Source organism: Ambystoma mexicanum, chromosome 9 (genome assembly GCF_040938575.1).
Source record: "Ambystoma mexicanum isolate Mex_15411 chromosome 9, UKY_AmexF1_1, whole genome shotgun sequence".
Classification (NCBI taxonomy): domain Eukaryota; kingdom Metazoa; phylum Chordata; class Amphibia; order Caudata; family Ambystomatidae; genus Ambystoma; species Ambystoma mexicanum.
The window spans coordinates 809,058,423-809,073,295 of NC_090931.1; the positions used below are offsets into that span (position 1 = coordinate 809,058,423).

A 14,873-nucleotide genomic window follows, 5' to 3' on the forward strand; every position below is an offset into this window, starting at 1 on the left:
AATAACATGTGGTACCAACATATGAGAAACGTGGAGGAAAAAGCATTTTTTTTATGTTGTAGTTTATTTATAAACTTTTTCATTTTGTGAGGGGATACTTGAGAGAGATTGGAGCTAGAAAAGTCTCAGTCGGTTCTTTTGCTGAGTTCCAAGGTGGTTTGGAGAAATAAAGTCATTGTGTAGGTGTATTTGTTATTTTGGCAACTAAGAAGCGTAGACCATCTTTCCTCTGTGCCCATTTGTTGCGTTGAGAGTTTAAAAAAGGCACCAAATTGTTCCCGTTGAGACGAGAGTGATGGGCATTACATCACAAGGTGGAATAAAGTTTAAGGTATTGTTTGGGCATTGCAAAATTGGCAATGGTGGTCCGTGAAGGTTATCCGTCTAGCAATGGCGAGAGTTGATCTTGTGGGTAACGTGTTCAGATGTATTCTCAGGAACGTTGTTCTGATGGATGGGTCTGGAAACAGTACAAGATATTTAGGTAGTTCATGGATTGTTTGAATGTCTGTCGTACATTGGAAGTTCTGTTGGTAAGTGTTTTTGATTTGCATTGTTTTTATCCAGTTGTTGCGTAAGAGTTTGATTTTAGCATGTTGAGGATGCAGCATTAAAAGGAGAAAGCATTTAAGGAGGGTTGCTATGTCTTTTCTCTCATCCCCTATGCCATGAATACAGTACACACTTTCATTGACACAGAGTTTCCAGAGCAAGATGCTTTTGTATCCTGCTGTGGTACAGGATGAGGTGATCATTGAAGAGATTAAGAGAATGGGTTGCCCTGATGTGACAGAAGTAGCTGGATCACCTGGATGCTGGGAATTAACTCAACTATTGATCTATGGACGAGTGAATTCCAAGAAGGGATAGGAAGAAGGAATGATGTCATGTGCAGCTCACCTGCTGAAAATAGATTAGAGGTGCAGAAAGTGAATGATGGGTGCTTAAAGTCATGGGCCAAGCATTCCAAACTATTGACATGGGTAGAAGACGAATTAGGCTCAATAATTGTAATCCCATTGTCTGATGCAACACTGTGCTTCTGAAAACACAGAAAGAATCGTGTGGGATATAACAAAGACTGCAAAACCACAACTGATGTTCCTAGGATGGGAGAAAGGACAGCTGTCCTTATGGACCGATATTGGGCTTGTGGATCTAGAGCTTGCATAAAGTTGCCCAAGGATAGGGGCGGAGTATGTTCTTTGGTGCTCATCCATGTTCCAGCATTAGTGATTCCTCAAAGCGATCTGAACATTGGTGAATTTCCAAAAGTGGATGCCCATGTGAGAAAAAGAAGATTACTTGGACAACTCTGTCAGACAAGAAGAGAGAAATATTTTTCAGCCAAATCAATAACAGCATATGATTCCATTCCTGAAGAACACAGGTTGTTCAGCAAGACTGCCACAATATTTACGACTATATTCTTGCCTGGGATCCAAAAAATAGCAAACGCCAAATGGCTACAGATCACCACATGGGAGCTTCTGTAGATAATCAATGCTACCATAAAGGGATTAAACGCTACCAAGGAAGAGCTGACGGCCATACGACTGATGACCCTCCAGAACAGATATGTCCTTGATATGATCACATCGATGGAAGGAGGAGATTTCCCAAAATCGGGCCATCATGTTGAACATTCATACCTTCTCATGACGAGCAAAATGAGACCTTGACAGAGGCCATAACGTTGCTGACGGACCTGCCTACCAAGATGGAAGATGAGGCAGATGGCATTGAAGATGACAGTTGGTTTGCCTTCCTGTTCTCGTGGATTCCGCAGTGGTTAGCAAATATATTCAAGATTCTTGGAGTAATATTAGTGCTGGTGATGTTTGGATTCTGTGTAATCAGTATAGCGATTTTCCAGTGCAAGAAAACAGCAAAGAAGGTGGTAGGAACGAAGATCATGATCAATATCGAACCTGAACATAACACCAAGGAGCTGACTGATGAAGCTGTCAGAAAACATATAGAGGCCAGCATTGTAGCAACTGAAGGAACGAAGTTCCTGTATCTGAAGATTCATAAGAAGTACGTGGGACGATGGTTCTATTGTACTGCGAATGGACAATGTAATTACATGACCTGGAGTGTAGATGAAGATGTCAAATCAGCCAGCACCCTGAGGGGGGTGATGAAGATATGGACACCAAAGAAACCCTTCTTCAAGAGAAAATATCAGGATCTGGAAACAGTTGAGGATGTGGTCGAGGACACAACCAGAGGGGGGAATGTAGAGGAGCAGCTGCATGCCTCTGCAGCAAATTCTGCCTCCTACCTCCTATATGTTGGAAGCCAGTGATCGTGCTGTTTGACACAAGCAGTTCTGCAAATACCGCAGCATACAAAGAAGATACCCATTGAGACAACCCTATCGAATGTATTCTCTAGGAGATGACAATCTCAGGGAGGAACTCCCTGAAAGAATATAAAAAGAGCAATAAAAGAAGTCTGTGACGTCATTAAGAGAGTATGAATGATGTTTCAGAATATTGGCTGAAGAGGATGTATGGATCCTACAGAAACTAATGAGGAAGTAAAGAATCGAGTGAACTTTTAAATATGAAAAAGAAGATTACATGTACACAAAGTGTTGCAGAGAATCAACCGTTCAATAATTGCACAGATGCTGAAATGCAAGGTAGACTACGTCATCATAGAAGATGGCTATATGTAGTGAATAGAGTGCAGGCGAAGCCACCACTGTATAGAAGCTTGACATCGGTATCATGAATTTTAGTAAGCCAGGACCCATGAAGAGGAAAGGGAGAATTGTGTCGCAGCAAGAATAAGCTGAAATCATGAAGCTGCATGGTGAGGTTGTCTGGCCTGAAGTCAAGACTGAAGCAGCCAAGGTCGGCTATCTATTCTAGAAAGGAGTGAATGTACAAAGGTTGAATCATCCCTTGTTAATGGGCAAAGAAAGAACGCCAGAGTGCCAGGTTTAATTCATTTATTACATTTAAAAGCTGCAAAATGGACCTAATCGTGGTCCCCTGTCACGTGAGCCAAATATGAAAATAGAGTCGAACTTGGAGTCCTAGAACACGATATTTAGTCCCTGCACTCCCATGTATTCCCAGAGACAACAATACTTTGCAAGGCCAAGTTCTAAGACAATCTTCATGGCAGAAGGCTTGGGTGATGAGAAATGTTGGGCTAATTGCGTGGGGAGGTAGAGTCAGGCCCATCTCCTTGCACCTGGGTCTGGGTTTACGTGCTGCTACATGAACCGAATGTTCCAGACATAGAACAAGCATGCCAACCAATTGTAGTGGTCCATATAACGAAGGACCTTATAGTTTTAAGAGCAATCAGAAACTGTGTACTTGATGATGAAGAACCAGGGAGATAGGTTAGATCCCTGGGGGACACCACAAGTAGAAAGAGTGATAGAGGAGAGAAAGGGCCCAAGTTCCACCTGGTAAAGACGGTCAGAGAGAAAGGAGGCGAGCCATGCCATAGCCTGATCTGTGATGCCCAGGGTATCATGGAGCAAGGAGATCAGAACATCGGTTCCCAGGGAATGCAAGGATTAAATTCAAAATCCTCTGCATTGTCCACAAGGCTTTCTGGCGCCTGGGTCCAAAATACCTTCAGCTATCCCTCCCCAAATACCTCCCCTCTCGAGCTCTTCGATCCTCTACCTCCAACTCACTCAGGGTCAGTCGTTTTTCTAAGAAACGAGCTGGGGGTAGATCTCTGTCTTCGGCTTGGGCCTTCCTCTGGAACAGCCTTCCTGCCACTCTAAAACTTGAGGAGAACCATCTCCGGTTCGGGAAGCACCTCAAGACCTTCCTCTTTTCTTCTGCCTTCGCTCCCCCTCTCCCCTGCTGATCTGTTCTCTCTTGGCACCGTGCACGTGGCCACCCTCTGTCTTTTGGGCTCAGGTACCTGCTCATCCTGCCACCCTCCTGCACCGCCTTCAGGCCACCCCTTGCACTGGGGTCTGTATCTGTACCCATACAGCCCCCTCTTTTTCTTCCTGCACTTATTAACCTACCCTGTCTGCTGCTTTAAACCTAGCACTTGCAAATTGCTGGCTGCATTACCACTGTTTGTTGCCTTTATTATTTATTTATTGTTATTTATCTGTTTATCCTCTGCTTCGCACTTTCCACCTCTCCCCCCTTCCATGCACTTTTCCCCTCCCCCCTCTCCCATACACTTGCGCGTTCTCAATGTCACTGGGTCTAGTAAGATTGCTGTTTTGTTCTCCCCTGTTCCCCTCCCTTGCCTTGTCGTGCTCTGAAACACTTGTGTATGAGCGTGATAGAAATACAATATCAATCAATCAATCAATCAAACATTGTGGTTTACCATATCAAAAGCAGAAGAGAAGTCAAGAAGAATGAGGACAGAAGGAGAGTTAGAGTCAAGATTTGAGAGAAGGTCTTCACAAGTCTTTTCAGAAGAGCAGTTTCTGTGCCTCTGGATGCTCTAAAGCCAGACTGATGGTCATGGAGACAACCAACAGATTCCGTGTTAAGAGTAAGATGAGAGATAGCCAGTTTCTCCAGGAGTTTGCCTAGGAAAGGAGTGATAGAGATTGGGCGATAGTTTGCCAGAATAGAAGGGTCGGCTGTCTGGATGTGGCAAAGGAGAGAAAGGGCTTGGCAAAGGTGGTGCCAAGTGGCCAACGAAAGGTCTGCGAGAAAACATCCAGGGCATCATCAAGCCCGCCATTCGCTGCTTGGTCCACCGTGGTGGAGTCAAGCGCATCTCCGTTCTCATCTACGAGGAGACCCAGGGCGTGCTGAAAGTCTTCCTGGAGGACATGATCCGGGAGGCCATCACCTACACCGAGCACACCAAGAGGAAGACGGTCACTGTCATGCATGTGGTCTATGCCCTGAAGCACTAGGGAAGCACCCTGTACGTATTCAGGGGTTGATCCTCTAGAGGCATCTGTGGGTCTGCTCAACCACCGAATCTGTACAGGGTGCATGCCTGGTGCTTCAGGGCATAGACCACATCCATGGCGGTGACCTTCTTCCTCTTGGCAGGCTTGTGTAGGTGACGGCATCCCAGATCACGTTCTCCAGGAAGACCTTCAGCATGCCCTGGGTCTCCTTGTAGATGAGGCCGGAGATCCGCTTGACTCCACCACGGCGGGCCAGGCAGCGGATGGCAGGCTTGGTGTAGCCCTGGATGTTGACTCGCAGCACTTTCCTGTGCCTCTTGGCGCCGCCTTTGCCGAGCCCTTTCCCTCCTTTGACGCGTCCGACATGGTGACTCTTCTCTTCTTCACAAACGAGCCCTAGAAGTAAAAAGCTATTTATCCATAAGCCAGTCTCATGCCGTTTCCCAATACCCTGAATAAATTGACCCTAAAGTTGAAAGGTTTGGGACCCCTCTATCAATCTGATCTCCTGAGAACTCCTGTTGCAATATTCCAGTGTCAATACCTTTAGCTCAACCAGATTTGAGGACATGTCTGTGGGCACTGCAAGCCCTAGATGTGAAAAGTGTGTATTCCTGTGCCAATTGCCTGAGCATTTACAGTTAGGATGCACTTTGATGACGAGGTTACCTATGATAACATTGGTGTAGTGCCATCCTCACTCAATTAGAGCGACCCACGAACCGCCATTAAAAAAAGGCCCTTTTGGTTCAAGTGGTGGGTGAGAAACTATAATCATAGTTTGGGGCAGGGTAAGGCTGGGGGAGGTGAGGGGTCATGTTTAGTGGTTGAAAGACAATTATTTCTCATGAGTTACCACCACCTGAGATAGAAGTGTTGGCTAGAGGTAAGGTAGTCCTCCGTGACGAGTGAAGTTACAGTTGGGGGTCAAGGGTTTGGTGGGGGTATGTCAACAACATTTCCTATAAAAGATCTCCATGTGTGGCCCATGCTATGTAAAATGTCCCTCTTTGTGCACACCAGCCACGTGCACAACCTGACCCCACCACCATCCCCCGGGCTCCCAACGGCGGCCCACATTGGCCTCCATAGGAAGCGGCTGCCCTCTGCTTCTCCTCAGCAGTCATTCCAAGGAACAGGCTTCACCGTTTTCCCTTGAAACGAATGCTTCGATTCAGCAATTTTCTTTGTTTGTTTTTTCCTTTTTTTTTAAAGATCTGGAGGTTTTTTTTTTATTTAAAGTGGGAAAACTACATTAAACACAAAGGCACTCGGGGAAGCAGCGGCCATAAAGCTTAAGTATTCCAAGAGATATAAAATATGCCCATTGTGGCGAAACCCACTGCCAACAATGAAGTTTTTAAGCATTAATATGCCTTCATTGCAGTTTTAATGCCTTAATATTGACTCTACAGCTCTTTTGGGTAATTCAGCTTTCGCTGGTACTAGAAAGGTGATGATGTCAGCGTTCTTCCCGCTGATTCATATGCAGGTTGGTGAAGCTGAGTTATTTATCGCGGCCCATTATAGTTTCTATAAACATTAGTTCTCAATAAACAGAGACATTTAGGGGAGAGTTTATTTATTAAATAGGTACTGTACAGATGGTTTTGCCACACATGAAGTGCTGCGGAGGATATTACTCAGGAATAATCAGCTGTGTTATAGCTTGGCAAAATTAATAAGATGATAATGATGAAATTGATGCTTTTGAGCTCGGCTTGGTAAATGGTTTTTGCATAAACAAACTGATAAATTTGAGAAGCAATTACGTGCTTGTCAAAGATAAAAACACAACAGGGCCCATTTATAGTTAGGTCCTATTTATTTTTAAAGATTGTACCAGATTTTATGTTTAATACGCTGCAATTAAAAAATAATACTTAAATGAAAAAGGATTGCAAAATAAAAAAAAACACACGCATTTTTTTCACTTCGTTCTCCTTCAAATCTGAAGATGCAGCCATAACGCAAAGTTTTCCTTGTGCTTTTTTTTTTTTTTTTGGTTTTCGTGCTGCGTTGGCAGAAAAGAAAAACGCTTATGAAATATAATGGCGGTATTTGCAAAGAAATAATGCCCATAAATCTCTCTGGTGGCGGCACGGAATCGGAAATGCTGATAATGTCGCATGCGCATGTTGTTATTGGTGTGTTTTTCGCAAAGCAAGTGTCATGGCGATGATTTAATGGCGCATACCAGGTTAAGCAGCTATTGGCTCAAAGCATGTGGGCTAGGAGGGAGGTCTTCCCCTTTATCTGCTCGGTTGCTGTATGCCTGAAGAGGAGCTGGCGATGTTCTCTGGGGACAGTCGCATGTTGGCAGTGACGTGCCCATGCTCTTTTGACAGGGGTGGCCCAAGTGGGGCACTGACTTATGCAGGGGTGGCAAGAAGTATGAGCCCACACACCAGAGGTCTTCAAACTGCGTGGCGCACTCCCCCAGGGGGGCGCGGCCGCATCCCAGGTAGGGGCGCCAGAGCCCAGCATGAAAGGTAAAAAAAAGAAAAAAAAATGGCCAGCAGTTGCAAATGGATATTCAGTGTTTAGTCACAGACTGTTTGAATAGTACCCAAGGGGTTGTTTTTTGTTCAAATGTAAACAAATGGTGATATTTAAAGAATATTTATTCAGCAACAAAGGTCAAAACTACTATCTGCATAGTGAAGTACCTCCTCAAACTGGCCCACATTGGCCAAAAATTGGCCTATTTTTACTGGCCTACACTAGCATTTTGCATTTTTGGTACGGTCATCTCCTTATTGCCCTATAAGCCAGTCCAAGTCTGCCGGCTCATCCATAATGGGTGAGGGGGCGTCCACCCACTGGCCACCTCACCCATTGTGGAGGAGCCGAGGAGCCAGCCCAGTGAAACACTGAGCACTCCCTCAGCTGCTTTTTCCAGCTGAGGGAGTGCTCCTGGGCTGGCTGAACTGTCAAAGGGAAACTCTGTTTGCCTTTAATAGTTTATTTCCCCAGCCGCACATGATCACTGAGCCATGCAACGCTGGGGGTGTTTTGCTTCGCCAGCCTTGCATAGCTCATTGTAAATGCTGGCTGGGGCACTGCATGTATGTATGTGCGAGGGGGTAGCAACCACGCGAGGTACGTTTATGGCGATTTCTTTTTTATTTAAATGTGTATGGATGTGTGTATGCTTGTGTTATGGCACTGTGGTGTGAGCAGGATGGGCGGCAGCACTGGGAAAGTGGTGGGAGTAGGGTGGGGAGAGCCCAGGGTCTGTACTGGGAGTAGGATGCAGTGACGGCACGCAAGCAAAAGTTCATAGAGATTTCTACATACTGTCCATCTGGCACTTTTGCGGGGGGGGGCGGCCTGCCCAAACTTTGCTCAGGGGGGGCCCCAGGCCAAAAAAGTTTGAAGAACACTGGCACACACACATAATGATCATAGTTTAGGATAATGGGGGGGCACTCAGGCTCTGACTGGCCTTTAGGGCAATAGAACAAAACCATGTGTTGCCATATGGTGGCCCTCAAAAGCACTCCTAAGGGATGATATCCCAGGTAAAATACAGTCCTCCGTTACTATGGTCAAGTGTAAAATACACAAAGATCAGGGACACTGACCAAAACAGTAAATATCACTCGAGACCAAAGGGTCAGTTTGTTATGTATAAATCACAAATGTTAAGACTCATGGGCAATATCCCAACCCAAAGATATATAGGGCAATAGGGTAAAGCCGGAACCAAAAACACAAAATGCTAGTGTGGGCCCGTTTTTTTGGTGAAAGTGGGCCACCATTTTGGACCATGTAGGCCACTTTGATAAGTTACTTCACCATGCGGCTAGAAGTTTTGACCAGCCTTACTGAATACTTATTCTTTAAAATGCACGATTTGGATCACATTTTATCAAAAACCTCCCCCTTGGGCAGTACTGAAACAGTTTGTCACAAAAGGAATGAAATGCCATTTTTTGCCCCAGTCCGACCCTGGTGGCACTCGGAGTGGCCAATCAGATTCCATGGGTAGTACGTGCCACCCGAGGCCACCCCCTGGACACGCCTATGCATGTTGGCTAATAATATTAAAAATGTATAATGAATTATTCACATTTTTAAATTCGAAAATGTCTTTTGAGTTTTTCTTTCCACCTGTGTTCTGGTTACTTTAACCTTGAACACCTTCAACCCACATCTAAATTATGTAGTGTGGATTAGTGGCCAACACAGCACTGAGATGCCTTCATTTTAACTTGTTTCCTGACACTATTTTGACACAGGAAATGTGCAGTCCGGTCCAATTCCTACATGAAAAATGTTATCTATATTTTGAGGAGTTGCAGGACCAGCGCCCCAATGCACTATTGTACAGCTCCAATGAACTTAAAAGTTAGTGTCTTGTAATGTGTATATTTTTAAGGAAGAATTCTTATGACACGTCATCCCTTCCACCCTTTTGCTAGTCTATAGTCTATACAAATATGCAAATCCCCCTCAAAGTCATAGAACTTGTAGTTTGAAAAATGCACCATTGTGGTGACCTATCTCCACTCCGTCATTGTCCTCTTGCAGATGTGTCCTCCAAAACCCAGCAATGGAACACAATGCCCTAGCTGGAACATGCATAACGTGACACAATAGTCAGATTGAGGCCTTCAGAACTTGATACAACAGTTCACATGAAGTCTTCGCAACTGGAGGCAATATTTACCTTGTGTGACCTCCATAACTGGCCACAATGCTCATGTTGGATGCAAGGCTCCCAATGAGGCTTCTAGAGCACTACAAAATGCTCCAGATAACTTTCTTGAAATTGGATACACTATGCCACCCCTCCCCCAAGCCTAAGCATCACTGACCGCCCATCGATTAAGTACAAACATGGAATGTAGCCATAACAGAAAGGGGCCATATGCTTGAAAGTTGCTCGAATAAATGCTTAACTCTCATTTAAACACTTTGCCTCTTTGCCTCCCAATACAATTTGAGCTGTTTCTGTTTTTTGACCTTCACGGAAATGCATGCAAAGCTGTTCACATGGGCTAGACTCTTCACCTTCCTTCGTAAGATGAGTGACACTTAACTATTGCTCCTTTTGTTCAACTCTAAATGGGGATATTGTCTTCAAGAAAGGTTCACTCATTCAAAATGTCCTAACTGGCGCTCAACCCTGTGTTACTTTTAAAAGGCGTATTGGAAGAAATGTTAAAAACCTCCAAAGACTGCCAGCTACTATTTTGTTCTTGGCCTATTGGCACATGAAAAGAGTGATAGCTATAGCCCACGTGGCACATACATCTATGATTAAACATTACAAAGTATCATTTAAAATGATATGTCAAGATCGGAGGCTGGAATTTCGGTATCTTTTCTTTCATTAACTTAGAGGAGCAAACACAGTAACAAGCTAACATAAGTATTTTTTGCATTTGTGTCATATGGTAACAAATTAATCTTATTCACATAATATAAAAATACATACAAAATTCACATGATATAAGTACACAATCAACATGCAAATAATCATTCATCCCTACTTCATTACTGTTATAAAAAGTACAGATGCGTTTTTAGCAATTAATACTAATACCAATTCATGTCTTCACTCTACGTGTAAACGTCACTTATATTAATATATTAAAAACATTGTACATGAAATACGTATAACACATTGCCTACCCTATTTAGTTGTTCTCTCAATTTGAGGTTGTCGTTTATACATTCCCAGAATTTAGTCAGGGCGAGTGTTAGACTTAGCTGTTTGCCATTCATACACCAACATCAAAACTTTTCCATATCAACTGTTTGTGGATTATGTATACATTTCTTAGACAGCGTCCTTTCTACCGTTAACGCAGAGCAATACATTATCAAGTGTTTTACATTTTCCTACTCTGTGTTATTTTGACAAAGTCTGAAAGTCTTTTTTGGTTTAGGAATACCCAGGTGAATCCCAATTATTTCTAATGTTTTCAGTTTATTTAATCTGAATTTTTGAAAAATGTGTCTACATTTCCTATTCACAAAATGTATTATATATTGTTGCATCTCAACAAACCATTGTGGAAATCTTTTATATTCCTCAAAAAGATTATCTACCCATAATCAGAGACCAGTTACTTTTAGATTCTTTATGATAACTTTAGGTATACATTCTTTTACATATTTGAATTCAATCATCTCAAAAATAATTCAGTTTCTTTCTTATAAAGACCCTGCTGTTTTGGGTTATTCATTAATAACACCTGTTTTAATAAGTAATTAGTAATTCAATTTTCAAATTGCATAATTTTAAAAAAGAACACCCCTTTCTGATTTTCAAAATAGCGTTCAAAGCAACCAACCACAATTCAGTAGGTATTGCCTCTAAAGGAACATTCGTTGGAAGACCTTGCGTTGCTTGTCAACATTTCCCAACTATGCTATTTTTTGTTTTCTCTAGGTTTGTAGACGAGCTTTGAGTTCATATAGGATACTAGGTAAAAAGAAATGTTTGTACAATTTCAGCATCAGAATGAGGAATGAGGAATGAGAATGAGTCCTCTCAATAGGACTCTGAGGACTGCAGTTTTTTCCTACCATGTATCTTTAAGTTTTTCCAGGATATAGTTCCCGTCTGAAGTAGCTAAACTCTAGGACAACTTTAAAAGGATTCTTGGAGAGGTACCAAGTGAAATTACGACTATGTTGGAGTGTATGCCCAGGGGAAAATACCATGACTTTTGTTTTCAATGTATGTATTTATAGATGATTAATTGCAGCCTACAGGGAAAGTGCATTTAGGGATCTTTGCAGGGCTATCAGGTTATGATCATATAGGACCATATCAACTGCATAGGACGGATAGTGTATTTTATATGATCCAAGCTTCGGTGGGAAAGAAGAAGTGTCTTGCAAGGCCCCAAGTAAATCAGCTATATGGATATTACAAAGCTTCGGAGCCAAGACACATCATTGTTTTAATCCCACATTAGTTTTGAAATCACTTGTGAAATTACCTGCTACATTTACTCATATTTTAACTATTGTACATTTATGGAATGCATCTGAGTAGTTGTTTGCAAAAAAACATATTTTTGTATTTTTGCAAAAAGACATTTTCTGCAAACTGTATCAAAGGCTCGTGAAAAATCAAAATAAGCTGCAAATAATGGAAACCTATTCTTTTTTAAGATATTTTTTGCAAGAGGATTCAGTATTATTTGTTGTAGAACATTTTTCTCGGAGCCAGTTTGTTCAACACGCAGAATGCTATTTCTCTTAGTCCAAGCTCAAAATCTTCATAATAATAGGCTTGCAAATACTTTACTCAAATCAGCCAATAAGGTTCTGAGTCTGTTTGCCCCTGGCTCCATCGTTGACCCTTTTTTATGAATGGAGATCAGAAGTGACTCTTTGCAAGATAAGGTAACTCTCCTGTTTCAGTATTTTTTTTAAATAGAGGGTGTGCAAAAGATGACCACTGAGCAAGTTTTTTTTACCAAGATTATATCCCCAAAACCAACCCGTTCAGGGACTCTGGACTTAGTCACTCTTTTAAGTATATCCCATACTTCACAATATTCCACATATTAACTCGATTTATCCTCTTCCTTGGCTAAATTAAACCTCTCTCTTGTAGTTCTGTCTGTTTTCTGCATTCTGGAACAGAAACGTTTCTCTTAATATATTCTCTCCATTTTTCTTCTGGTATGGCAAATTATCATTTAGAAAATTAATATGTTGGTAAAACGCATGCATATCATTTTTTGCAAGCATTTTCAATATCTCGGACCATTGGCTTCACAGGCTTTTTTGTGGTGCCTTATCCAATATTTGTGTTGTTGCTTGATATATTGCTATGTTATGGCATATTCCTCCATCAGCTTACTATCAAGTAATATATATATCTTATGTCTTTTCTAAGTTGTTTTTTCCTATTTTTCCCTGGAATGTCCCCCAAAGTTCTTCCGTTCAGCATACACATATTCCCATTGTCAAAAAAATCTACTGATTCTTGTCCCTCTTTTTCCCACTTTTTTGTGTCATAATGGTTTCTGGAATGATAAAAATACTGTCTTCTACCCATATATCTTTCGCTCCAATAGTAACATAAGTACTTCTCCCATCACTCCACAAAGTAATGTACAAATGCACATGACTGTAATGACAAACTTAACATATGACCGCCATAGTCCATTCCCCATACTTACCTCTCCTTTTATGCCAAATACTCCTCTGCTGCTTCCTCTTATTTTGCTGTTCCTAACAAAATAAGGCTATTTCGCTTTTATCTCTGCACCCATGTCTACATGTTGGGTCAAGAGTGAGACATAGTCTGCTTTGATTATAATGATTGCAGTGCAATGATAATGTTCTTAATATTTATGTATTTGATGGGGGTAAAACACAGTAATATTACATTCAGTAAGTGGCTTTTGGTATGTTGCTAAAGGCTGCAGATAACACTCCCAATTCTAAATACACAGTTTATTTGCTGGTCCTTTCAGGCACAGTTTCCAACGCCACATGGTGGGATACATGGATTAGGTGGAGCATGCACACAAGATTTACAGTTTGAGAACTTGAAGTAGAAGTTTAGACTTAGGATCTTGCGCCAGACGTTTACATAATAGAAGGAGAATTATGTAGCATACAAGGAAAGGATGGTTTGAGACCTGGACTATTGAAGTCACATGGTAAATTTCCTCGACGGGAGATTTTCCAAAAGAGTGGTGGGCAATGTAGTCATGTTAACATGTTACTGTCCAATTTTGGTTGTGTTTCATTTGGGGTGTAACAAAGGCATAGGTATATGGGCAGGATGAAATGGGAAAGCAGGAAAGTCAAACGCCACCTAGTAGCCACCTAGTAGCCATCGCTGGAAGTTTACCTCCATTCTGAGCCACAACAGCAATGCATTTTGGGTATACAAAATAGCTCAAACTATTTTAAAACCACCAAAACCTTCTTGGTGTTGTGAATACATGGCCAAATGCTCCAACCACAAGGCTGTCAGGACTATATTGCACTGATGATGACTTCTCTCGCAAATGTTTCTTGATTCACAGTCAGGCCTTCTCTCTATGAGATGAATAGTAGGTGTTCAAATCAGTGAATTGATCATTGTATTAATAACTGAAGAAAAGGATTTTTACCACTATCTATCTTTGTTGAATAACCCATTGCAAGGTGTACATTCTTCTTTTATGTGCATGGCAAGCTCCTGTAGCTAGGTGCTTAATTGGAAATATTATAAAGGACCTTTTAAGTCATTTTGCATCTGATTTACTGTGATCATCAGTCAGTTCACATCAAATTCCCAAGCTCAAGGACAGGCTAGACTGATCTCACTTGCGTAGTTTTCTAACAAAAGAAGCACCCTGAAACATTGAAACCTTACATTATTTCAAATGAGTGCCTGCTTAGTGTAACTTTCCATCTTACTCTGCTTCCTTAGTGGTCTGCTTTTTTCTTTTAGCTTTCTCCTTTTAACTTGTTTTTTTCATTTTATTATTGCTCTAAATTCAAATTAAGTGTATTTTGTTTTTACAAGCTTTCGGTTTTCAAGTGTAAAACCAAATGCTGGATAAAAAAAAGAGTAACTTTGTATTTTATATATTTAATAAATAGGTTCCCAAATCTGATAAGGTCAAAACGGTCATTATTTCCACCATTTTTAATACAATATTTAAACATAATCTAACCATCCTCCTTTTTCCCATATCCAGGTGCATGTTTGATGTCAGGGATGAGAAATCCCTGCCTCCTGGCATTTCACAATATTAATCGTATACTGAATTTTATGAAGAACCACAGTCCAATAATTTATTCCATATTCAAGAAATGATAAAAACACAGATTGCTATTTTGTTCTTGCTTTGTTGTGCGCAAAATTAACATGCTTATTATTCAAATAATGTAGGCATGGTTCAACTTTTTGAAAGCAAATATATGATATATTCACACAAAAACACTTTGTTAAGGGGACGTTATGGTTAAGTTGCAGTACTAAAAACCTCTGCAATTCACTAAAAACACTTTACAAACATGTCAG

The 14,873-nt window shown here is 41.5% G+C and overlaps 1 pseudogene; it reads left to right on the forward strand.

Annotated features, from left to right (window-relative positions):
- The first annotated feature begins 2,810 nt into the window (after positions 1-2,810).
- LOC138487410 (histone H4-like) lies at positions 2,811-4,903 on the forward strand (annotated as a pseudogene).
- The last annotated feature ends 9,970 nt before the right edge of the window (positions 4,904-14,873 follow it).